Source organism: Panthera leo, chromosome B1, assembly GCF_018350215.1.
Source record: "Panthera leo isolate Ple1 chromosome B1, P.leo_Ple1_pat1.1, whole genome shotgun sequence".
NCBI lineage: Eukaryota > Metazoa > Chordata > Mammalia > Carnivora > Felidae > Panthera > Panthera leo.
In genome coordinates this window covers 39,544,045-39,570,953 of record NC_056682.1, presented here as the reverse complement: position 1 = coordinate 39,570,953, position 26,909 = coordinate 39,544,045, and the positions used below count along the sequence as shown (strand labels likewise).

The 26,909-nt window shown below is 39.6% G+C and overlaps 1 protein-coding gene across 5 annotated transcripts in view; it reads left to right on the top strand.

The window, feature by feature from the left end:
* Nucleotides 1-26,909, top strand: part of CSGALNACT1 (chondroitin sulfate N-acetylgalactosaminyltransferase 1) — a 339,639-nt gene that overhangs the window by 98,997 nt on the left and 213,733 nt on the right. The window contains exon 1 of one of the 5 annotated variants that reach the window (XM_042934687.1): nucleotides 20,878-21,152. The exons of the other annotated variants lie outside the window; for them this stretch is intronic. The gene's annotated coding sequence lies outside the window, so the exon portion shown is untranslated. Of the gene's footprint in view, nucleotides 1-20,877; nucleotides 21,153-26,909 lie in introns of those variants that run through there. 5 annotated transcript variants of the gene reach the window in all.

The following is a 26,909-nucleotide window of genomic DNA, read 5'->3' as shown; positions in this document are numbered from 1 at the left end:
GCGCCTCTCTCAAATAATCCCTCTTCTGAGAACACACCCCTACTTTCCCCATTCTAATGCTGGATGGCAGCCCCTCTCTGAATTACCATAGAAGTAGTGGTGCATTTATCACAAATGTATTACTTTTTTTGTTATTCTTTTTAATCTTATCTCCATTACCAGAGTGAGAGTCACATATTTTATTTCCATTCTGTATTCCAGAGCGCTCAGTGGAAAGTCTGAAGCAGATCGGTGGAATATTTTTGTTCAATAGTTAAAGGAAATAATTTAATTGAATAACAGGATGTGAACCTGCTTCAAGGGTAGGATTTGGATGGTTCATAAAGATTCTCTAAATCTCACATGTGTAATTCAGAAAGTCTGTCAAGATGAGAAGAAGCCTTCTCTTAGTGATGGCATACTATGTTATAAGGAGCTTGGACTTTTTTTGCATTGCTTTGGTGTCTAAAGTTTAGAGTAGTTTGGCAAAATTCACATCTGCTCATAATAGAGTCAGAGATGTCTGTTATAGAATCTTTGTATCATTGTAGGAAAGTGATTTCTACCAATCTTTGGCTTTTCAAAGCGATATTAGGCCATATGGTTCTACAGAAGTTGTTGCCCTAACATTTATTTGGTTATTACTCAATATATTTTACTCATTTTGTTAAGTGAATGCATGTCACAGCTCTTATTCCTTCCCAATTCTTTTCCATTATCAGATGCTTTTAGAAATTTTGAAAAATTATTTTTTAGTAGAACTAGATAAAATACTTTCTTTAAAACCTCAAGTTTTCTTTGTCTGGTACTTCTGGAAAATTTAATTTGTACTGGGGACTTCTTATAAATTACCTGATCTAAATCTCTGAAGATCCCACAAGATTCTCATTAAAAAATTTTTTTCTTAAAGTTATTTATTTTTGAGAGAGAGAGACAGAGCACAAGCAGAGGATGGGCAGAAAGAGAGGGAGACACAGAATCCAAAGCAGGCTCCAGGCTCTGAGCTGTCAGCATAGAGCCTGACGTGGGGCTCGAACTCATGAACCATGAGATCATGACGTGAGCCACAGTCGGATGTTTAACTGAATGAGCCACCCAGGTGCCCCACGAGGTTCTCATTTTAATGATTGGAGGAACTGAGGCAAAATAACTTGTCCTGGTCACTCAGCCGTTTTGGGGTGGGACTGCTGGGGTTTGGATGTAGGTTTACCTTTCTTTCCAGTACACTACAGATCTACAGATTTGGCTTCCTAGTATGATTTGGCCAGATTTTAAATGTTAAGCATTAAACATATTTAAACCCCTCCCCCTCCCATTTGAAATTTAAAGCTCATTATGATATTAACAGGATATGACCTTATAGGAAAGTGATTGAGCCTTCTAGTTCCTGCTGTTTATTTTGTGTTTGGAGAAACATCTGGAAAGTATTATGTTCAATGACTATTACTGACTTAGTGACTAATGTTTATGCCCTAGCGTGGAAATCCTAAAGCAGTCTAAAGTAGTCAGTAGGTGTGTTTGCAATGATTGTTGAACAAGGCACTTTCCATGCAGTGGGCACTCTGGGAGGGGTGCAGGGCTCTGACTGGCTGGGCTTAGGCCATGACTGTGGTGAGATGCTGGGGTTTCAGCCACCTGGCATGCATTCCTCACAGGAAAGAGGAGTACCATTACAGAGGAAGTGGGTGTGGAGGCATGCCGGGTAGTCAAAAACTACAGCCACTATTGTGCTTCTTAATAACCAAATGTAGATGTGAGTGGGTAGTTGGATAGAAGGTTCTGCTTCTCTAGAGAAATGTATGGCTAAAGATTCTAATTTGGTCCTGAAGGCATATAGATAGATGGGACTTAAAGCCATGGGGTTGGACCAGAACCCAGGGAAGGACCTTGAGGCACACAATAGGCCATGAAGAAGCAGCTGCCAGGGGATAGTGAGAGCAAGTGCCCAAAGAGGCAGGAGTGCAGGACCTCTAAGATCAGAGAAGGGAGATTAGCCATTTGAGGGTATACTCAACAGTGTCAGCACTGCTGAGAGCATAGGTCATAGTAAAATTGAGAAGTATTTGGGGTGTCTAGGTGGCTCAGTCAGTTAGGCATCTGACTCTTGGTTTTGGCTCAAGTCATGATCTCATGGTTTGTGGGTTCCAGCCCTATGTCAGGCTCTGCAGTGACAGCATGGGGTCTGCTTGGGATTCTTTCTCCTTCTATCTATTCCCTTCTCCCCTTTTCTCAAAATAAATAAACTTTAAAAAAATTGAGAAGTATTCATTGGATTCCTGGGCAAGATGTGAGAACTCAGAAAATTAGAATTGATAGGAGATGACCGTCAACTGGAAATGTGGGTTGAAGGAGAAGAGAAGTAGGGGAGAACAGAAGTATCTGGTTTGGGTAACTAGGTGTACTTTTGTTCCATTGAGAGGGACAGTCTGGGAGGGCAGAGTAGGTCTGAAGAGAAGGGGATGGATTCAGTTTTCATCACTTCATAATTCACTTCCATGGCTTTAATTAAAATAAGTTTATGACTTTGAAGCCTGTATTTCACAAATTATTACATATACAGAGAGGAGGTTCAGAGCAGAAACTTGGTGAATGGAAACATTTAAGGGAAGGGGAGTAGCCTGTGAAGGTCTGGAGGGCCAGAGAGGCCACAGTCAATTGAAGCTGGTGTCATCTGGTAAGCCAAGTGGGGAGAGAGTTTGAAGGAAATGATGACTGTCAGCAGTTTCCATTACTAGAGAGGGGTCAAGTGAGTTAACGACTAAGAAGTATCTATTGATTTTGGCAAAGACTATTACAGAAGACTAGTGGGGTCAAAATCCAATTAACAGAGGGATTTTAAGTGGAAGAGATGAGAAGTGGAGCAAGCTGGAACAGATCACTGTTTCCTGAAGCTGACTGTCATTGGAGTGGTAAATACACAGGGATGTGGTCAAGGAAGTGGTGGTTGTTATTTTGTGGGGGGCAGAATAGATTTATACTGTTTGTGTGCTAATGCAAGGAGGCAATAGACAGAGGGAGGTTGAAGATACTGGAGAGGAGAAAATTTAAGGAGATCCCAGAGCAGGTGGATGGGAGGAGATACTTCAACCGGTGAATTAGGAGGAATGGTAGAAAGATGAGTGGGATGCAAATGTTTCTAGATGCACACAGATGCTTATAGTCCATGAATATAGCTCAATGAACAGTGAATACACAGTGTCACTTATAAGTTATATCAACTCCCCCTTCTTGATCTTTATCCAAAAATATTTAACATTAGGAAAGTTATTACTACACCCATTTTACAATTCAGGGGCATTGACAAACTGGCCTGCCTGCTGCCTGTTCTGTAAAATGAAGTTTTAGTGAAACATGGCCATGCTCTGATTAATTCATTTGAATATTGCCTATGCTTTTGCACAATAAGAGCAAGACCTAAAACAGTCATTGTCTGGCCCTTTTCAGAAAAGTTTGCTGACCTCTGTCCAGTTAATAAAACCAAGACCCAGAGAGAATATTGACTTCAGAGGATCCCTGCCTCCTCCTCCATCTATCTCAGAGACCACTTTTTCTTCTGTGTTACTTGGCGTTCTCCTGATGCTTGCTGCACGCTCTTAGAATTATCTGGTAACCTTTCTTTGAGGAACTTTCAACAGCTGCAGTTGTAAATTAGATCAAATTTAAACTTATCCTGGCTCCACCCTAGAAATGTGCTTGTATCTCATCACAATCACATCACCTTCCTGAGGAGGTATATGATAAGGGAAGCCATGCTCTTCCCATGACTAAGGGTGTGCTGATTTATTCTGCTTTACTTGGATTGCTTTTCACCTTTTCTAAGAAGCCAAGATCATCTTCCTCCCTGAAATCATCAAAACCCCCATGCATTCCTTATCCCAGTGGTTTTGTTTCTTTGCTTAGAATTTCCTCAACACTCTGGCAGCATGGAGCCTGCTTGGGATTCTCCCTCTCCCCATCTGTCTCTGCCCCTCCCCCATTCATGCTGTCTGTGTCTCTCAAAATAAATAAACTTGAATTTCCTCAGCATTCAAGTGTCACTGTTTCCCTCCTGTACTTACATCTTTGAGTATAGTCTGTGTCCTGTGAGAGAGGACCCCCCTCTGGTGATGACGTCTCATTTGCTGTCTCTACATCTAACCTGCTGGAGGACAGGGATTGTATTGACCCTGTTATCAACGCCTTGAGTTTGACAATTGCTAAACATGTTATTGGTGCTTAACAGATGAGTTTTGATTAGGTTTAAAAACATTTAGGTGCTTCAGAATTGTGCATTTACCATGTGCTAATTACTAACCCTTCTTAACTGTTAAAACCAGATCCCCTCCTGTATCTTTTGAAATCCACTTTGAGTTATTGACCAAATTTGAAAACAATGTGTTTACAGGTACATTTTCCCTCTGTATGTCACACTGCTCAATTTTCAAGAGAATATACAAAATCTATTAAAATCTGTTTCTTTGCTGAATTTTCGATTGCTTCTGAAGGGGCTAAGATTTTATTTTATTTATTTTTATTTTTATTATTTTATTTTTAATTTAAATCCAAGTTAGTTAACATATAGTGTAATAATGATTTCAGGAATAGAATTTAGTGATTCATCACTTACATATAACACCTAGTACTCATCCCAACAAATGCCCTCCTTAAAGCCCATCACCCATTTAGCCCATCCTCCTACCCAACACCCCTCCAGCAACCCTCGGTTTGTTCTCTGTATTTAATAGTCTCTTATGGTTTGCTTCCCTCTTTGCTATGGTCTTATTTTGGCTTCCCTTCCCTATGTTCATATGTTTTGTTTCTTAAATTCCACAGATGAGTGAAATAATACAATATGTTATCTTTCTCTGATTTGACTTATTTCACTTGGCATAATACACTCTAGTTCCATCCACATTGAAAATGGCAAGATTTCTTTTTTTTTTTTTTGATTGCCAAGTAACGTTCCATTGTATGTATATACCACATCTTCTTTATTCATTCATCAGTCGATGGACATTTGGGCTTTTTCCATAGTTTGGCTATTGCTGATAGTGCTGCTGTAAACATTGGGGTGGATGTGCCCCTTCACATAAGCATTTTTGTATCCTTTGGATAAATATCTAGTAGTGCAATTGCTGGGTTGTAGGGAAGTTCTGTTTTTAATTTTTTGAGGAACCTCTATACTGTTTTCCAGAGAGGCTGCACCAGCTTGCATTCCCACCAACAATGCAAACGAGATCCTCTTTCTCCACATCCTTGCCAACATCTGTTGTTGCCTGAGTTGTTAATGTTAGCCATTCTGACAGGTGTAAGGTGGTATCTCATTGTGGGTTTGATTTGTATTTCCCTGATGATGAGTGATGTTAAGCATTTTTTCACGTGTCAGTTGGCCATCTGGATGTCTTCCTTGGAGAAGTGTCTATTCATGTCTTTTGCCCATTTCTTAACTGGATTCTTTGTTTTTTGGGTGTTGAGCTTGATAAGTTCTTTATAGATATTGGATACTAACCCTTTATCTGATATGTCATTTGCAAATATCTTCTCCCATTCTGTCAGTTGCCTTTTAGTTTTGCTGATTGTTTCCTTCACTGTGCACAAACTTTTTATTTTGATGAGGTCCCAGTAGTTCATTTTTGCTTTTGTTTCCCTTGCCTCCACAGAGACACGTGTTGAGTAAGAAGTTGCTGCTGGCAAGATCAGAGAGGTTTTTGCCTGCTTTCTCCTTGAGGATTTTGATGGCTTCCTGTCTTACATTTAGAGTTTTGAGTTTATTTTTGTGTATGGTGTAAGAAAGTGGTCCAGGTTAGGGGCGTCTGGGTGGTCAGTCGGTTGGGCGACCGACTTCGGCTCAGGTCATGATCTCGCGGTCCGTGAGTTCGAACCCCGCATCGGGCTCTGTGCTGAGAGCTCAGAGCCTGGAGCCTGTTTCAGATTCTGTGTCTCCCTCTCTCTCTGACCTTCCCCCATTCATGCTCTGTCTCTCTCTGTGTCTAAAATGAATAAACGTTAAAAAAAAAAAAAAAAAAAAGAAAGTGGTCCAGGTTCATTCTTCTGCATGTCGCTGTCCAGTTTTCCCAGCACCACTTGCTGAAGAGACTTTATTCCATTGGTATTCTTTCCTGCTTTCTCAAAGATTAGTTGGCCATACATTTGTGGGTCCATTTCTGGGTTCTCTATTCTGTTCCATTGATCTGAGTGTCTGTTCTTGTGTCAGTACCATACTGTCTTGATGATTACAGCTTTGTAGTATAGCTTGAAGTCTGGGATTGTGATGCCTCCTGCTTTGGTTTTCTTTTTCAAGATTGCTTTGGCTATTCGGGGTCTTTTCTGGTTCCATGCAAATTTTAGGATCATTTGTTCTAGCTCTGTGAAGAATTCTGGTGTTATTTTGATAGGGATTGCATTGAATATGTAGATTGCTTTGGATAGTATAGACATTTTAACAATATTTATTCTTCCTATCCAGGAGCATGGAATCTTTTTCCATTTTTTTGTGGCTTCTTCAATTTCTTTCATAAGCTTTCTATAGTTTTCAGTGTATAGATTTTTCACCTCTTTGGTTAGATTTATTCCTAGGTATTTTATGGGTTTTTTTTGTGCAACTGCAAATGGGATCGATTCCTTGATTTCTCTTTCTGTTGCTTCATTGTTGGTGTATAGGAATGCAATCGATTGTAGTGTATTGATTTTATATCCTGCAACTTTGCCGAATTCATGAATCAGTTCTGGTAGTTTTTGGTGGAATCTTTAGGGTTTTCCATATAGAGTATCATGTCATCTGCGAAGAGTGAAAGTTTGACCTCCTCCTGGCTGACTTGGATGCCTTTTATTTCTTTGTGTTGTCTGATTGCAGAGGCTAAGACTTCCAATACTATGTTGAATAACAGTGGCGAGAGTGGGCATCCCTGTCTTGTTCCAGACCTCAGGGGGAAAGCTCTGAGTTTTTCCCCATTGAGGATGATATTAGCATTGGGTCTTTCATATATGGCTTTTATGATCTTGAGGTATGCTCCTTCTATCCCTACTTTCTTCAGGGTTTTTATCAAGAAAAGATGCTGTATTTTGTCAAATGCTTTCTCTGCATCTATTGAGAGGATCATATGGTTCTTGTCCTTGCTTTTATTGATGTGATGAATCACGTTAATTGTTTTGCAGATATTGAACCAGCCCTGCATCCCAGGTATAAATCCCACTTGGTCGTGGTCAATGATTTTTTTTAATGTGTTGCTGGAGCCAGTTGCTAATATCTCATTGAGGATTTTTGCATCTATGTTCATTAGGGAGATTGGTCTATAGTTCTCCTTTTTAGTAGGGTCTCTGTCTGGTTTTGGAATCCGGGTAATGCTGCCTTCATAGAATGAGTTTGGAAGTTTTCCTTCCATTTCTATTTTTTTGGAACAGCTTCAAGAGAATAGGTGTTCACTCTTCCTTAAATGTTTGGTAGAATTCCCCTGGAAAGCCATCTGGCCATGGACTCTTGTTTTTTGGTAGATTTTTGATTACTGATTCGATTTTCTTACTGGTTATGGGTCTGTTCAAATTTTCTATTTCTTCCTGTTTCAGTTTTGGTAGTGTATGTGTTTCTAGGAATTTTTCCATTTTTTCCATTTTATTGGCATATAATTGCCCATTTTGTTGGCATATAATTGCTAATAATATTCTCTTATTATTGTTTTTATTTCTGCTGTGTTGGTTGTGATCTCTCCTTTTTCATTCTTGATTTTATTTATTTGGGGCCTTTCCTTTTTCTTTTTGATCAAACTGGCTACTGATTTATCCATTTTGTTAATTCTTTCAAAGAACCAGCTTCTGGTTTCATTGATCTGTTCTACTGTTTCTTTGGTTTTGATAGCATTAATTTCTGTTCTAATCTTTATTATTTCCTGTCTTCTGCTAGTTTGGGGTTTTATTTGCTGTTCTTTATCCTGTTCTTTAAGGTGTAAGGTTAGATTGTATGTCTGAGACCTTTCTTCCTTCTTTAGGAAGGCCTGGATTGCTATATACTGTCCTCTTATGACCACCTTTCCTGCATCCCAGAGGTTTTGGGTTGTGGTTTTATCATTTCCATTGTCTTCCATATACTTTTTAATTTCCTCTTTAACTTCTTGGTTAGCCCATTCATTCTTTAGTAGGATGTTCTTCAGTCTTCAAGTATTTTTTACCTTTCCAAATTTTTTCTTGCGGTTGATTTCGAGTTTCATAGCATTGTGGTCTGAAAATATGCATGGTATGATCTTGATCTTTTTGTACTTGCTGAGGGCTGATTTGTGTCCCAGTATGTGGTGTATTCTGGAGAATGTTCCATGTGCGTTGGAGAAGAATGTATATTCTGTTGCTTTAGGATGAAATGTTCTGAATATATCTGTTAAGTCCATCTGGTCCAGTGTGTCATTCAAAGCCATTGTTTCCTTGTTGATTTTTTAAATTAGATTATCTGTCCATTATTGTGAGTAGGGTGTTGAAGTCTCCTACTATTATGGTATTACTATCAATGAGTTTCTTTATGTTTGTGATTAATTGATTTATATGTTTGGGTGCTTCCACATTTGGCACATAAATATTTACAATTGTTAGGTTTTCTTGGTGGATAGACCCCTTAATTATGATATAATGCCCTTCTTCATCTCTTGATACAGTCTTTATTTTAAAGTCTAGATTGTCTGATATAAGTATGGCTACTCCAGCTTTCTTTTGTTGACCATTAACATGATAGATGGTTCTCCATCCCTTTACTTTCAATCTGTAGGTGTCTTTAGGTCTAAAGTGGGTCTCTTGTAAACAGCATATAGATGGATCTTGTTTTCTTATCCATTCTGTTACCCTGTGTTTTTTGATTGGAGCATTTAGTCCATTGACATTTAGAGTGAGTACTGAAAGATATGAGTTTATTGCCATTATGTTGCTTGTAGAGTTGGAGTTTCTGGTAGTGTTCTCTGGTCCTTTCTAATCTTTGTTGCTTTTGGTAGTTATTTGCTTATTTATTTATATATTTATCATTCATTCATTCATTCATTCATTTTCATCTTTTCTCCCCTCAAAAAGTCCCCCTTAAAATTTCTTGCAGGGCTGGTTTAGTGGTGACAAACTCCTTTAATTTGTGTTTGTCTGGGAAACTTTTTATCTCTCCCTCTATTTTGAATGACAGCCTTGCTGGGTAGAGAATTCTTGGCTGCATATTTTTCTGATTCAGCACATTGACTATATCCTGCCACTCCTTTCTGGCCTGCCAAGTTTCTGTAGATAGGTCTGCTGCAAACCTGATCTGTGTTCCCTTGTAGGTTAAGGACTTTTTTTTCCCTTGCTGCTTTCATGATTCTCTCTTTGCCTGAGTATTTTGTGAATTTGACTATGATATGCCTTCTTGATGGTTGGTTTTTGTTGAATCTAATGGGAATCCTCTGTGCTTCCTGGATTTTGATGTCTGTGTCTCTGTCCCCAGGTTAGGAAAGTTTTCTGCTATGATTTGCTCACACAACCCTCTGACCCCTGTTTCTCTCTCTTCCTCTTCTGGGACCCCTATGATTCTGATGTTGTTCCTTTTTAATGAGTGTCACTGATTTCTCTAATTCTTAAATCATGCTCTTTTGCTTTAATCTCTTTTATTCTTCTTCGTTATTCTCCATAAGTTTGTCCTCTATATCACTGATTCTCTGTTCTGCCTCATCCATCCTTGCCGCCATGGCATCCATTCATGATTGCAGCCCAGTTATAGCATTTTTTTATTTCATTCTGACTAGTTTTTACTTCTTTTATCTCTACAGAAAGGGATTCTAATCTATTTTCAACTCCAGTTAGTATTCTTATTATTGTGATTCTAAATTCTGGTTCAGACATCTTGCTTGTATCTGTGTTGGTTAAGTTTCTGGCTGTCGTTTCTTCCTGCTCTTTCTGTTGGGGTGAATTCTTTCGTTTCATCATTTTGAAGGGAGAAAAGGAATTAATGAGGTAGAAAAAATTAAAATTAAAAAAATTAAAATGAAAAAATATTAAAATTAAAAAATTAAAAACACACAAAAAAACCCCAAATAAATGATGCTAGATCCTAGGTGTGTTTTGGTCTGGGTGTTGAAAGTGGCTTGATATGTTAGAGAAAAAGGGGAAAGAAGAAAAGAAAAGGAAATCGTTTAAAAATTTGAAAAAGTGAATACACTGAAGTAGACTAAAATGAAATGATGGAAGTAAACTAGAATTTGAAAAAATTCACACAAAAGTAAAATATATAGTAGAAAAAATTAAAGAAAAATATTTTTAATAAAAATTAAAAATAAAAATGAATTTTTTCTTTTTCTGTATTGAAGAAAAAGAAAAGAAGTGAAAAAGAGAAAAAAAAAAAAAGAAAATTGAATACATGGACCTGCCAACAGACTGAAATACTACTGAAATTACTTCGTTTTCCCCTAGAAGTCAGACCGTGAAGTGCTTTATAGTCCATAAGCTAATCAGGTGGTGAGACTTCTATTCTTGAAGACTGAGGTTGGCCCACTTGTGTGGGGCTTAGTGTAATGGCTCCATTCTCCACTTGATGGCGCTGCTAGCCTACTGGGGTTGATGGTTGTGGCGCTTGTAGGTGCATATACGCATGTGCAGGAGCGGTGAGAATGGTGTCACCCAGCTACCCAGTTCCTAGTATTGGAACTCTGTTCTACCTGATCAGCAATCACGCACCCGTCCTTTGTCTTCAGCTTTTGTCCACTCCCTGCTTTTACACTGTCTGTGACCAAGCCTCAGGTTGTACCTCTCTCCTGAGTTTTGTCTCAGATGTGGCTGTTTTCTGTGGCCAGAAAACAGTGGCTTTGACCCGTTCTGCCCCTCTGCAGAGGGTTTAACCAAGCAATGGCCAAATGCCAGCTGTACCCAGGAAAGTTTGTGGGACTGTGCTGCTGCCGATGCCCAGAGACTACGGCCAGGTGCCAGCCTGCCCCAGAAAAAGTTCTCGAGATAGTTTAGCAGCAGCATTTCAAGGATTATGGAAAATCACAACACACATCTGGCACCAGGCTTCACCCTTAACGACCTTGTTCCAGCACATCGAATGTGGCCATTCTCTGGGGTCTGTTGGGCCCAGGTTGCCTCACAGCCCCTACCAAATGTCCTTCCAGCAGTGGAACCACTTCTCCCCGTGTGGCCCAAGAACCTCCCAGACCCCACTCTGTTCCTGGGTCTTTTCCCTTCCCACCAGAGCACTTTCAGGTATTGAGCTGTGGAGTTGCAGGCTCTGTGCTCCCCCTGTTTACAGTCTTAATGGATTTAAACCCTCTCCTTTCTCCCTTTTTAGTTCAGTCCCTGTGGCTGTTTCCAATTTTCCCCTTTCTCTCCAGCTGCTTTTGGGAAGGGGTGCTTCTCCCGTATTCTCCCCACTGTCTCTGTCCTCTCTGCATGCAAAAGCACCTCCCTGCCCTCCACGGCTTCTGTCTCCTCAAGTCACCTCTCTGTGCCACGTACCTGCTGAATTCTGTGGTTCAGGTTGTGCAGATTGTTGTGTTAATCCTCCAATCAGTTTTCTAGGTATGCAGGATGGTTTAGTGTTGGTCTGGCTGTATTTCATGGATGTGAGACATACAAAAAACTTCCATGCTGTTCCACCATCTTGGCTCCCTCCAATAAACTTTATTTCTTACAGCAGTTAAAAGTGTACAGTAAAGTGAACAGACACATAGAGTTCCCGTGTGTTCCCTTTCCCCCAACCCATGGTTTTCTCTAGTGTTAACTTTTGCACTGGTATAGACTACATTTGTTACAAGTTATAATTCAATATTGATACAATTAAAAAAAATTTTTTACGTTTATTTTTGAGAAAGAGACAGAGACAGAGTGTGAGTGGGGGAGGGGCAGAGAGAGGGAGACAGAATCTGAAGCAGGCTCCAGGATCTGAGCTGTCAGCATAGAGCCTGATGTAGGGCTCAAACTCATGAACTGCGAGATCATGACCTGAGCTAAAGTCGGACGCTTAACTGACTGAGCCACCCAGGCACCCCAATACTATATTATTAACCAAAGTCCATTGTTTACTTTAGGGTTTATTTTTTGGGTTGTATAGCTTTCATGTCCTGTATTCATGAAAGTATTAAGTATCATACAGAGTAATTTGAATATTATCCCCTAACTTGACCTATTTGTCCATCTGCCCTTTACTCCACCCTCAGCCCCGCCCCCTCACATGGGCAACTACTGTCTTCTTACTGTTTGTATAGTTTAACATTTTCTAGAATGTCATATAGTTGGAATCATATGGTACAAGGCCTTTTCAGACTGAATTTTTACTTAGAATATGCATTAAAGTCCCCTCCCCTCCCATGTCTTTCCAGGGATTGAAAACTCATTTATTTTTATCACTGAATAATATTCCATTTAATGGATATATGATTATTTATTCATTCACCTATTGAAAGACTCTTAGATACTTGGTTGCTTCTAAGTTTGGGTGTTATGAATAAAGCTGCTATAAACATTTGTATGCAGGACATAAATTTGTTTCAGATACAAGTTTTCAACTTATCTGGATAAGTACCTAGGAGTGCAATTGAAGGGTTAGATGGTTAGGCTCGCAAAAGCACTCTCCTAACTTGTTTTCATAGTCAGATTTGAACTGTATTTTTAAAAATCCAATTTTGTTCATGAATATATAATAAAAATACCCATACATATTTGGAAATTCTATCAAGATTGCTAGATTCTTTGGAATAGTTTGGTGGTAGGAGTAGGAAGGTAGTATCTTGCTTGTAAGGGTTTGAAGGAGCAAAAGGTGGAAAAGTGAGCTGTTTTGATTGATTGATTGAGGGAGGGTGCAAGTGAGTGAGGGGCAGAGAGAGAGAGGGAAAGAGAGCGAAGCAGGGCTCCTGCTCAATAGTGAGCTGTTTTCAAAGAGGAACTATATGATGTGCAACAAACTGTCATTATATTCACTGACTTGGAAAGTATTGTAGACATATTGAAACAAAGAGTCGGGAAAACTCCCCTGCACAACTGTGTGTTTCCTGTTCTGGTTTGCATAGGGTCTGGCCTCTGGATGCTCCTTGAAGCCTCTTGGCACAGCTGCACTGTCAGGTGGGCTCGTTTTCTGAGATTAGCACAGCATAGAGCGCTTCCTTCTACTCGAACATCTCACTGTCCACATTCCTGTTGCCAACGGAGCCTACCATATAGCTTTTACTTAGGATGTCGGCAAAACAGTTTCTTCTAAATATTTAAAAAAATTAATATACTCTCCAAAGTAAGTAAGACCAGAATCCCGACACATGACCTTCGCTTAGTAATTTTTGAAAGACCCAAAATACTTTCAGGCCCCTTCTTATCTATTTTACATTTTGTAAATAATTCAGCCATTGAATTTTATAGAGTTTATAATATATTGCTCTTCTGAAACACAACACTAGTCTGTGGTGAGAATTAAGATTAACATGAAAATACACATTTTTAATCCATTTAGCTGATGATTACTTGATTCTTTTTGAATATTCAGATGAGCTGAAGAATTGCAAGAGAAACAAAGATAACTTTACATTCCAAGAGGCGTGCCAGTGCATGGCTATTTTTAGTCCCTGGCATCAGTCAGGACATACTTGTTGGATATCAGGTGTGTTGAATGTGGCACACGGTCACGGTGATATGCAGCGGGCTCTCAGCTGACCTGTCCCAACCTTGTAGGAATACCCTTGCATCTGTGAGACTCCAGTAAATGCTTTTCAGGTAAGCCTGTGATGCCTGAGTTTGGCTGCTGTGGGTTTGTGAGGTTCATTGTGGGGGACGGCATGGGGCCACAGAAGATTTGCTCTTTTTTAGGGGACCAATAGACAGGTAGGGTTCACAGATATTCTGTGGTAAGCTCAATCATTCAGCCATCTAGTGCTAACCTTGTTGCTAGGACAAAGGAAATAATACATATATTCTCTGAGGAGTTTATCAACATGGCTGTCATTTTTTCTTAGCCACTTGACAAGATCTTGACATTGAGGAAGTATGTCCCTACGCCACTCCCTTTAAATTCTAGCTCAACACAATAGATGCTGTAAAGCTTCAAAATAGGTTACCATTTATGTGATTCTTACTATGTGCTATGTCTTTCTTTCAATTTATTAATTGTCACAAACATCAATGAGGTGGATGAAAAATTAAGGCTTAGAGAGATTAACTAACATGTCCAAACTGGTAAGGGGACAGCTCTGAGATTGACACTCAGGTCTTTCTCACACTGAAGATGGGGCTTCCTTATCCACAGTGCTGTCCTGCCACCTAAAAATAGACTTGTCTATACCAATGCAAGAAGCTGTCACATTTGTCTGACACAGTTGTGTTTTTCTAAATAAGGGCTCATTATTACTCCTTGTTCAACTACCCGTAATATAATTACAATCAATTTTGATGTTGCTAAATGATTTTGAATTATCTCCTCAAATTATCTTTATTACTTCTCTGAAAAACGGAGGCTTAATATATTGATAAGTTGTCAGAATTGCCCTTTAATTTTTCAGTGATCAGTAATACCACCCAGGATCTTTCTCAGCTTCTGGAGATGACTAGAGCTTTGTAAATACACACACTTTCTTGCTCTCTCTGTCTCTCTATCATTAAGGTCATTGTCTAATTCTCTTAGGATCCTGATGCACACCAGGACCCATTCTTACTTTACGCACACTTACCTTGTATTTCTAGTATTTTTCTCTTGTTTTTCTACTGAGTATTGATTTTTGTCTTAATTAATTCTTCCCATCACTAATCCCATTTTGAGATTAAAAAAATCTAACATGATTTCCCCCTATAGATAATCAGTTGACCCTGCAATATTTTTGTTAAATAAGCCATTGTATCATCACACTTCATGACTTCATCATGTATTTATGTTTTATCTAACTTTTGGTCTGTTTCTATGCTGTTTTGTTTTATTGATCTGTTTCTGATTTATCCTAGAGTGATACTCTTAATTACTGTAGCTTTATAATATGGTTTATTACTTGAAAGATTGTATTTTTCCTTCTTACAGTATTATCTAGAACTTACTTATTTTAACCTTTTCTAAAATATAAATTATAGCATCATTTAGCCCAATTCTTTATTTGACCTCTATTTCCCTTGACCTCTCTCCCCTCCCACCCTGAAGTAAAAACCAATAAAATAATAACTAAAAGGAAACATAAATAGCTCTAGGATTTTTGTTGGAACTGTGTAAAACCAATAAAATGATTTAGGCAGAACTGAACTCTTTTAGTGCCTATCTAGAAAGGCACTTTCCTTTTAAACAAAAGCTTCTTAGTTTTTGTTGGGTCAGAGATGGTCATCAGGTGGCCCTGTGTGAGCACCAAAGATGTTCCAAGGCAGAACTCTGTGACCACAGCCTGCAAATGGCCAAATGTGGCCAAAGGCTGCCAGCGAATGCCCTCAAGCTAGAATGGTTTTTACACTTTTAAAGGGCTGTAAAAAGAACCAAAGAAGAATATGCAACAGAAACCTTATGTGGCCTACAAAGCTGAAAATATTTACTATCTGGCTCTTTACAGATAAGGTTGGCTGGGGGCACCACGAAGCAAAACACTAGCAAGCAAGCTGAAGGCATTTGGAGTTCACTTGTTTGTCACGAGTCATGGCTTTGCTTCCCTTGCTACCTCTTCAGCACATTGTTGGGAAGGTTTTGTTTGTTTAATTTATTTAAGGTGATCTTATCTGAGGATGTCAGTGAACATCTATAGGTTTTGTTTCTTCCTACATTTCAGAATGTTTTTATACATTTTAAAAAGTGCCTTGAGTGAGTGTTATGAAACTTAAAAAAGAAATAGTACTTCTTTTTGAAGGATCATGTGGTCTCGAGGCAACATCTTGTTTTGATGACCCCTCCCCAAAGTAGGGCACGCAGGGCCACTGGATGGGCTCAGGCGGAGTCCCCGGGGTCTGCCCTGTGCTCCAGCCCCACAAGCAGTGCTGTTCAGTAGATGTCTTAACCAGAGCAAGGCCTTCTGTTAACCTGGTGTGATCTGGTTTATTATTCCATTAACTCCCATCTGTTGTCACTGGAGAAAGCCGGCTCCACTAGGACTGGACATGGAGTGTGGGTCTGGTGGGTTCAGGTGAGGAGGGAGCCCAGGAGGGACTTAGGTATCCTGAAGGTTTAGGAAGGAGATGTGAGGAGGAGAGATGGTTGGAAGAGATAGACAGGGTCTACAGGTCACTGTTACTGGTAAGGAGAGTAGGTTCCATGTCCCAGGAGACCCGAAAACCCCACGGACTGAGGGACTTAGAGAGATGAGTCAGAAAAATGATACTGAATCTGCCTTTGCCCCAGATGTTTCCATCGTTGCTGAAGGAAAGGCAGGAGAGGACTAAGTGAGATTTTGTTTTGGGTTTAGCAACCTGAGTCTCACCTGTGGGTCCCAAACTCTAATAGACTTTCATTAGGGCTTCTCTCCTGTGCCTTGGAAAATGTGATTGTCCAGAGTTTGAATTCAACCTTTGGATGTTCTGAAAGGAAAAACAACCAAAGTTTAAGCCTTAAACTCGTAAGTTTACCTTCTGAAATATAAAAGGTGTTTGCTGGCAGTTTCATAATCTTTTTTTGTTTGTTTTTTTCCAAGTGTAGAATTATTCAAGAGTAGTGTAAGGTCCTGCAGAGTTTGGTTAATAGAATTTACAGCAGGCAAGTCAGGCAAATACCAGATTTCATGGAAAAGCTTCTAAAGCAAAGTTGTTGGGAATTTAAATTAGATTTGAGTGTGACAGATCCACTACTGAGAAATGCTATAGTGCCTCATGGTTAAATTCTACAGGAATCTGCCTAGAATTAATAGTGTTGTTTTTCTGATGCAGTGGGTACTGATTTTGAGTGTTGAGTCCAAGTTTATACACTTTCCAGATGTAATCATTTTACTCAAGTAAAAGAAAATACGGCTGTATCAGGGACTCAAAACCATTACATTGAGAATGTGTCTGGCAACTGTTTAGTGGTCCAGTCAAGAATATTCTAGCAATTCAATTCTGAGGAGGAGTTATGGGAAAATTTCCTGCTCATGAAAAGTAGAGTTTTGAGAATCAAGGAAGAAACAGTGAAATTAAAAATATTAGGAGGTCTATCTATCTCCAGCTCACACATTTCATAAAGTGAACTGGATACCTGGCAAATTGCTGTAGGGTACACTGTGAGATTTTAATGCTAGTAAACTATTTGTTCACTAGAATATCCTTGATGGAAATCAGAGTTCTTTCACTGTGTGTCTCTATCGTTTCTGGCAAGTGCCTTGGACACTTAGAGCTCTTGTTAGCAGGCAGGATGGTTCAGTGAGTCCCACGTGTGGAATGACTTGAGGCATTGGGAGCTACCTACATGGGTGCTATAACAGTTCAGATCCTTCCCAGGGCAGGGCTTCATTCCTTTCCAAGTCATTAGAACATATCCATATATATTCCTGAAGGATTGTGTCTAAACTTCCTCAGAAAGGGGTTCCTAGAAGATTTTTAAAGATGTATTTATTTCTTGGGACGTTATAAGCCTTAGTGTCTGTCTTGTTCATCACTTTATATTCAGCTCCCAGATGGGGCCTCACACATTATAGATACTCAATACATATTTGTTGAGGGAATAAATGGACTATAAATTAGGTGTTTTGAGTTTACAATCCTAGTTCTCATAATTAACCGCTCTACAATGTTAATAGTAGGGGCCGATTTTTTATAATTGTTTTATAATTTTATTTGATCATCACAGCAAGAGTCACAAAGAGGGTATTAGTCAGGATATGCTAGATTATGCTGTGGTCACAATGCCATGGTTTCAGTGGCTTCACACAACAGAGCAAAGTGCACTGTAGTCTGGGCAGCAGGCCTTGATGAGGTGACTTGGTGATCCAGGCTGCTCCAGTATCAACACGACTTTGTCATCCTCAACCCCAGGCTGGATAAGAGTGGGGCTGCAGCGTCATGCATGTGCTTTTCATTGTCCAGATCTGGAAGCAACATGCCATACATCTGTCCATGTTTCATTGGTCAGAACTGGTCACATGACACCATCCAACTGCAGGGGGACTGGGAAGTACCCTTGCAGGGAAGGAGAGAAAAACCAGAAGTTGATGTATAATGATAATAGCTATCATAGGCCCATTATACAAATATCTCCATTTTACAGATGATATAATTGAGGCCCAGAGAAGATAGGTTACTTATCCAAAGTTATGCAACTGGTGTATGGCAGAACAAAGCCTGGTACTTAGGTTTGTTTGTTTTCAAAGCCCATACTCTTTTTTTAAATTAAGTTTTTAAATTTTAATTCCAGTATAGTTAACATGCAGTGTTATATTAGTTTCAGTTGTACAATATAATGATTCAACAATTCTATATATTACTCAGTGCTTTTCTTGGTAAGTGTACTTTTAATCCCCTTCGCCTGTTTCACCCATTACCCCCACCCCCCCCACCTCCCCTCAGTAACCATCAGTTTGTTCTCTATAGTTAAGAGTCTATTTCTTGGCTTGTCTCTCTTTTTTATTTCCTTTGCTAATTTGTTTTGTTTCTTAAATTTCACATGTGAGTGGAATCATATGGTATTTGTCTTTCTCAGATTGACTCATTTTGCTTAGCATTATACAGTACTCTCTAGCTTCATCCATGTTGTTGCAAATGGAAAGATTTCATTTTTTTTTTATGACTGAATTATATTCCATTGTATATACATCACATCTTCTTTACCCATTCATCTATTGATGGATACTTGGGCTGCTTCCATAATTTGGCTATTGTAAATATGTGGCAGCAAACATAGGGGTGCATGTATCCTTCTGAATTAGTGAATTAGTATTGTTTAAAATACAATTCTTTAAAAAATGCTATTTTTAAAAAAAAAGTTTACTTATTTATTTTGAGAGAGAGAACATGCACACAAGTGGGGGAGAGACCATCAGTGCAGAGCTCAACATGGGGCTCAAACTCATGAACTGTGGGATCATGACCTGAGCTAGACATGAGAGTTGGACGTTTAACCAACTGAGCCACATAGGCACCCCAGTTTTTTTGTATTTGGGGGGTAAATACTCAGTAGTGTGATTATTGGATTGTAGGGTATTTCTATTTTTACCTTTTTGAGGAACCTCCATACTGTTTTCCACAATGGCTGTGCCAGTTTGCATTCCCACCAACAATGCACAAGGATTCCTTTTTCCTCCACATTCAATGCCAAACAATGTTCTTGTTGTTTCTTGTGTTTTTGATTTTAGCCATTCTGACAGGTGTGAGGTGGTATCTCATTATAGTTTTGATTTGCATTTCCCTAATGATGAGTAATATTGAGCATCTTTCAAAGCCATACTCTTAACCACCATGCAATATTACCTTTCTTGAGGAAATTAATTTTCTTCTAAAGAAAACTTGATCTTAGTGAAGGGGAGAATAAAGAAGTATTGGATTTGGGGTTTGGGTACTTGGTTTATAGGACTGATCCCATCACTGACTTTCTTTTACATATAGCTAAGCTACTTCTCTTGGCTGATTTCCTCACATGGGAATAATAATTACTATAATGGTAATATAAAGTAATGCATATAATAGCACCTGAAGAGCCATAAGGTATTGTATAAAGATATGGTGATATTACTACTGACACCTGCTTTGTGCATTAGTCTTGTGCAGATTTATCACATATAACAAGCCTCAAGATTCTTACAAGAAAACCAGTAGACCCTTCAAATAATCTTGGTACATTTAGGTGTTTTCCTTACAAAAGAATATGCTATCTGTTACAATATAAAGCTTAACTTCATTGGGGTAATCTTTTCAGACATTTCATTACATTCATTACTGAAATGATGTTAAGTTTCAACTAAATTTATTAGCTCTCACTTTCTAACCCTCCTTCCCCTATCTTTTTATTATATAACTTTTTGAAAACTGTTCTTTTTTTATTGTTATTGTTTTTAAAATGTTATTTATTTTTGAGAGAGACAGAGACAGAATGCGAGTGGGTTAGGGACAGAAAGAGAGGTAGACACAGAATCCGAAGCATACTCCAGGCTCCGAGCTGTCAGCACAGAGCCTGACATGGGGCTCGAACTCATGAGCTGTGAGATCATGACCTGAGCTGAAGTTGGACACTCAACCGACTGAGCCACCCAGGTGCCCCAAAAACTGTTCTTTTAAAAGTGTGTATCCCATGGAGCCTGGGTGGCTCAGTTGGTTGAGCACCCGACTTCAGCTCAGGTCAGGACCTCTGGGTTCTTGAGTTTGAGCCCCATGTCAGGCTTGCTGCTGTCAGTGCAGACCCCACTTCGGATCCTCTGTCCCTCTCTGTCTCTACCCCTCCTCAGCTTGCACTCTTTCTAAAAAATGAAAACAACAACAAAAATTTTTTAAAAAGTGGGTATCCCAAAGAGCATTTCCAGATGGATATGTCATTGTAAATTCAGGAAGGTTTTTAATATTTTGCCATCTGTTTATAGTGACACGGAGTGGCTCAAGTCAAAACAGGTGCATGTTGTTGTGACCTTAGTAAGAAAAGCAACCCTCTTCCTTTGTAGCTGTGGGAGGAGGGGGAAATGTTTTTGTCAAATGTGTTAAATTTGTGCATTAGTCTTGCTTCCTGTCCCCCAAAACTTGGTGTGATGTTGTGGTTCTCAATATTCATCTTCTATTTTGAGTATCTCCCAAGCTTGATGTAATGCATCTCTTCTCCCCAGTCCCACCTGGCAGATCTCAATCATGCCGGAATGTGTGGTCCACTGAGGGCACCCGTAGCCTCACATTGTTTTAGATGTGATATAATAGATTTTTATAATCCTTTGGCTTCTTCCTGGCAGTGGTTAATAATGCAATGCATAATTAGACTAGAAAAGAAAAAGTTTTCTGTGAAAATTTGGGAGCAGAATTCGCATTAATTAAAAAAAATACCCAGCATATTTTTCTCAGACCCCATCTCATAGACATGTTTATTCCTCATTGTTTAAATATAACCCTCCTTAACCAAGGGCAAGCATGCTATGCCTTTCTCCTCCTCTCCCGTTTGGACATAAAGCCTGTTATTGTTGATTGTTCTGCAGTTGGGTCCCTTGAAAATGAGATTTCATTTAAGTAGAACATTTTCATTACAGGGTATCAGGCCTCTTTAATTTTGTACTTTTAGAGTGGCTAGGACAACATTTACATTTACTCCTGATTTTCTCTTTTCAGAGTCCTGGACAGACAGGGAGGATTCATTAGAGAATAGGTCATGATGACACATCTCTTTATTGGTGAGCCATAAAAGTTCGGAGAAAGAGCACAGAAAGGAGGCATTTACAGTGTTAAAAGCCTTCGGCAAATTATATATGCTGTGGTTTTAACTGACCTTGGAAGTTATGTAAGTCTTTGTATGTACTTTTGTATCCGAATGTGGTCTATAAAAATGATGGTAATCTGTTGAATTTATAAAACAGCTTCCCAGAGGCCTGGTTCAGCTCTTTCATACTGGTGAGCAGTGAATTGACACTGTGTCTCAGTTTGGGGAAGGAACCACTTTGGTTGTACCTCCTTTCTATTCTGGTTCCTTTCAGTTCCCTTACACAAATACTTCTTACAAAGCTCTCCTAAAACTACTTAAATTCCAGGTGGGTCAGTCTGTTGTGCCTTTAGATTCCATTCACTTGTAACGCATTTCAAGTACCCTTTCCCCCTTTATTGTTTTTTTCTACTGCTCCCTTTTCAATTCTTCCAGTTTCTTTAACTTTACTTTGAGATAAATTTTTAATGCTTCTGAAAACCAAAATTAATTAGAATAATGAGCCAAGTGAGATTAAAAATCTTACAGGGCAGAAAGAAGGGTGGGCCCACGGTTAGGTTGACCCAGAGCCGAGTAGGCATTGATGGGCTGTGGCTGCCACCCTGGGCAGCCTCACAACCATTTCTTCCCTTCAGGTTGTCCTTGTCTCTCATTCCCAGCTCTGCCTTCTGTAGCAGTAGACACAGGTGAGATGGGGGCTGTCAAGGCGGGCCTCTCTCAGGAGCTGACATCCCAGCCGAGACCTGAAGGGTGCTTTGCTGAGAGGCAGGAAGGGCATTTCAGGTACAGAGAGTGTTTCAGGATATGCTAGGAGTTGGGAAGCTAGAGATAAATCCCACTTAGTGCCTGACAGTTTAGGCTGGTTGTCAAGCCACTAAGCTTGATCTGCTGCCACTTCCTGTCTCCCTGAAACTGACACTTCCTGTAACCCATTTTTTGGCTTCAGTTAAACCGGTATCTCTTTCAACCTGCAGTTTCACTCCAGATAACCTTGAAGGGAGCTATTTACCTGATTCCTCCAGCCAGCGTCAGCTTAATGTCTGTAAGAGGTACAAATTCTGATATATATGTTAAAAAACAACAACAAAATACTGATCAGTGGGGCGCCTGGGTGGCTCAGTCGGTTGAGCATCTGACTCTTGATGTCGGCTCAGGTCATGATCTCATGGTTCGTGAGTTCGAGCCCCATGTCAGGCTCTGAGCTGATAGCATGGAGCCTGCTTGGGATTCTCTCTCTTCCTCTGTCTCTCTCTGGCCCTCCCCTGCTCACTTGTACTCACTCTCTCTCTCAAAATAAATAAATAAACATTAAACACACACACACAAAACTGGTCAAGTTAATTTAGCGTAGACTCTCATAGAGTGGTGATAGGTAGCTGAATATGCCACCCCTGAGTGTGCCTTTTTGGCATATTGATTATTTTGAATTTAAGTTATTTGAGAAACAACCATTGCAAGAAGGACAGTGTAACCCTTCTTTGTCCCCCTGAAGGCAGGAAGTAAATCTCTCCTGTGAAAGCTACCTCCCTGTACCAGGAGAGCATCCTTATCACTAGAGACAGGGAATTCAGGGCTGAGAGGGCTATCTAAACAAACCGTATTACTTCTTCACTAATTTACCACCCAACCTCAAAGCCCTTTGTCAGGTCAAATTTATTACTTCCTTGTCAAAAAGGCATAAAAGCTGCCTGCTTTGGTCACTTTTTTGAATGTCATATCTTTGGGTTCTTATACATATGAAATTAATTTTTTTATGTCAGCTTAATTATTCAACCAGCCAAACAACCTAGAAGGGAAGAAGGGAAAAGTCCTCCCCCTTCAATGGGTATAATTCTTAAGCTGTAATTTTCTGCCTCAGATGTAAATGATACTAAGAAGTCAGTCCTGCAGCAGCAGTGACAAACTGGTTCCTAGTTATTTGCCCTCCCTCTTACTTATTACCTTTTAAAAACTTTAGCCTCAGTTTTACAATTAGATCAGCCCTGAAGGGAAGCTGCTTACTACATATGCTGCATTAGACTTAATTTGCATGGAATAATATTAACAGTATCTGTAGGCTTAGTTTCCTATATATACATGTGACCACATAACCATTGTGCTAACATTAAGTTTTAAATGCTTTCATTTTAAATATCAGCCTTTGGGGGGAATAATCAAGACCCAACAGAAGGGAAAATTAGGCTTGTGACATTATCATACCAAAAAAAGAGAACATTATCATAAAGTGGAAAGGAAAACAGTAAAATAAAAATCTTACCAACTGCAGAGGGTAAATAAAAAAGAATGATGGCCGTTATTACTAAATACGAAAATCAACAACTCTAACGTGAGAAAATTAAGGTTTTTCATGGAAAAGGAGGGGTTTGCATATCAACTAGAAAAGAGAGCCTTTAAGGCAGAACAGTTTCCTTAGGACATTGTAATGAGAATAGAGGACAGAAGTAAGTCATTGCTTTATGTCATAAATGATACATTTGAAACCGTTGTCTCAAGGCTCTGATTAGCCTATGAAAGCATCCATATTCAAATGGTAGGAAATGATGCATTACATAATCAAGGTAAAAAACTTCATAAAACCTCTGAGAGGACTGTCAAGCTATTCATTTTGAGTAGACAATTCTAGAAGGATGTTACGAAGATCTCCATAAAGTTGGGGAAAGTACTATTGGCTATGTGTAGGTGGCCCCAGGGGATCTCAACTACTGTGGAGGCTGATTTTGGCCAGATGGTGTTGTTCAGATATATAAAAAAGAATAAGCCAATCATGTCTTTCTGGGACCTGTCGATACTTTTCAGAGGCAGAAACAAATAGAAAATTTAAAAGCCCTTTTTTAAAAAATTTTTTTAACATTTACTCATTTTTGAGAGACAGAGAAAGAGCGTGAGTGGGGGAGAGGCAGAGAGGGAGGGAGACCCAGAATCTGAAACAGACTTCAGGCTCCGAGCTATCAGCACAGAGCCTGACACAGGGCTTGAACTCCTGGACTGTGAGATCCTGACCTGAGCTGAAGTCGGACACTTAATGGACTGAGCCACCCAGGTACCTGGAGGTTAGCTCTTCTTTTGAAGCGAACCCAACTATGCAAAAATGGTGCTGATTTCATTATTTTTTTCCTGGGGTTCTGGCATCTCTTATATATCATTTCTGGGAATTCTACTGTGAAATTTGACAAATTGTGTGAGAATTCCTCTATAAAGTTCAAAAGGAGCAGGGCTGTGAAAAGATGAAGGGGAGAGTGGAAAGACTTCCTAGCTGGCCCACTGCAAATGCCTCACATCTGTGCTCTGCTGCCTGTCCCTTTATGACGTGACCACAGCATGCTGAGGAGTTGGAGTGGTGTCCCTGGATGCACAGGGAGCAGCATTAGTTGGCTGACGCAGCCATAGATGGGGAGTGTGCATCAGGGGAGCTGGACAGAGAAGCAGCCTCAATTCACTGCAAGTCCATGACTGCAATGAGCCATGGCCTCCACAGGTTCTGTGAGGTTCAGGCAGGTGCCCGGCCACAGCCCAGAGCTTTCCAACCAGTGTGTCCTTGGGAGAAGATGGACAGCCCTCTTCTCCCTCCCTTCCTGTTCTGCGGGTCCCTGGCCAACCTCAGGGCACAGGGAGTGCTGTGAAACATGAAATAAACAGAACTTATTTATTATTGAGAGCAAAGGAGCACAGTGACTTAATATAAACACATTTAGGTAGACATTTCTGGTACTTAAAACACCTAAAATTTCCAGTGAGGGAGTTCTGACCCCACTGATACCTGATTATCATTACTGACTTGGAGATGTTCTCATCACATTGCTAAGTCATGTTCTTATTTATATATGGCAGCTGTCTTAGTCAACTCCAGCTACCATAGCAAAATATCATAGACTGGGAGGCTTAATCAACAAAATGTCATTTCTCACAGTTTTGGAGGCTGGGAGTCCAAGTGCCAGCATGCTGGTTTTCTGGTGAGGACTTTCTTCTTGGTTTGTACACTGCCACCTTCTTGTGTCCTCACATGGTGGAGAGAAAGAGAATGCGGGGTGGTGGGGTGTGCTCTGCTGTCTCTTCTCACGAGGGCACCTATCCTACCATGAGGGCATCATCCTTTTGACTTCATCTAATCCTAAGTACCTTCTGAAGGCTCCATCTCCAAATACCGTTACACTGGGGTTTAGGGCTTCAAGATAGGAACTTTGGATGAATACAATTCAATCCATACCAGCAACTTTCCAGCCAAACGTATTTTATATGTATAAAAGTAACAAAATGTATTTGTAGGATTAATAAATATGACATATAATATCACAGGCACATTTAATTTTTAAGGGGAAGTTATCAATTTCCCAGCTTATTTTGTGTTTGTTAAACATCAGACACAGAGAAAACGATCTCACAAGTCCTTGGAGGTCCTCCATGGGCTGTGCCCATAGACCTCTAGGCAGTATCTCTGGAGGCTGTGTTCCTGCTAAGGGAAATGTGGGGACAAGTAGCAAAGTACCAACTCTGGGTCTGGACAGGATTCTAGCTCCTGGGGAGGGAGTTACTACATCAAGCCTGGGCCCCAATCTTAGAGGAGCTTTGAATGCCATGACAGTTTGTCCAGATAGCGGGGTTTAACCTCCATCTGGCTCCAGAACCCATGTTGCAAATAGTATATTATCAGTTTTCTTTTTGTGGTGATTTATTTTTATTTTCCCCTAGCTTTATTGAGATGTAATTGATACATAGCATTGTGTAAGTTTAAGATAGACAACGTGTTGATTTGATACATTTTATAGATTTCAAAACAAGTACGGCCATAACATTAGCTAGCACTTCCTTCTCGTCACATAATATTGCTCCTTTTTTGTGGTGAGCATATTTTAATGTTCTCTTTTAAATCGAGTTTTAATGAGAAATAAGTGATATATGTTACTCTATAAGTTTAAGGTGTACAGAGTGATGGTTTGATTTACATGTATTGTGAAATGATGACCACACTGGATTCAGTTAACATCTATCATCTCATGTAGATACAATGAAAAGAAAGAAGAACAGAAAAATTCTCCTTGTGATGAGAACTCTTAGGATCTACTCTCTTAATGACTTTCCTGTATATCATACAGCAGTGCTAATTGTAGTCGTCATGAACCTCCAATTCCCCTCCCCCACCCTCTGCCTCTGGTTGGCGGTATGTCTGATCTCTTTCTGTGAGTCTGTTTTTTGTTTGTTATTTTAGATTCCACATGTAAGTTAGATCATACAGGATTTGTCTTTCTCCATCTGACTTCTGTCACTTAGCATATTGCCTTCGAGGCCCATCCATTTTGTCACAAATGGCAAGATTTCCTCATTCTTTTATGGTTGAATGATATTCCATTGTGTGTATATGTGTGTGTATGTGCATGTGTATACATATATATATATATATATAAGGACATTTAAAAAACTACTCTCTTTGCAACATTCAAGTATATGGTACAATATTATTGGCTGTAATCACCATGCTGTGCATTAGATTCCCAGAACTTGTTAATCTTTTTTTTTTAAAGGTTTCAAATGTATTGTATTTCTTCAATTATGCCAGAACTTGTTAATCTTAAAACTAGATGTTTGTACCCTTTGACCAACACCTCTCTGCTTCCCCCACCCCTCAACTCCTGGTAACCACCATTCTACTCTTTGTTTTCTTTGAGTTCAGCTTTTTTAGATTCCATATTAAGTGATACCATTCAGTATTTATCTTTCTCTGACTTACTCAGCACAG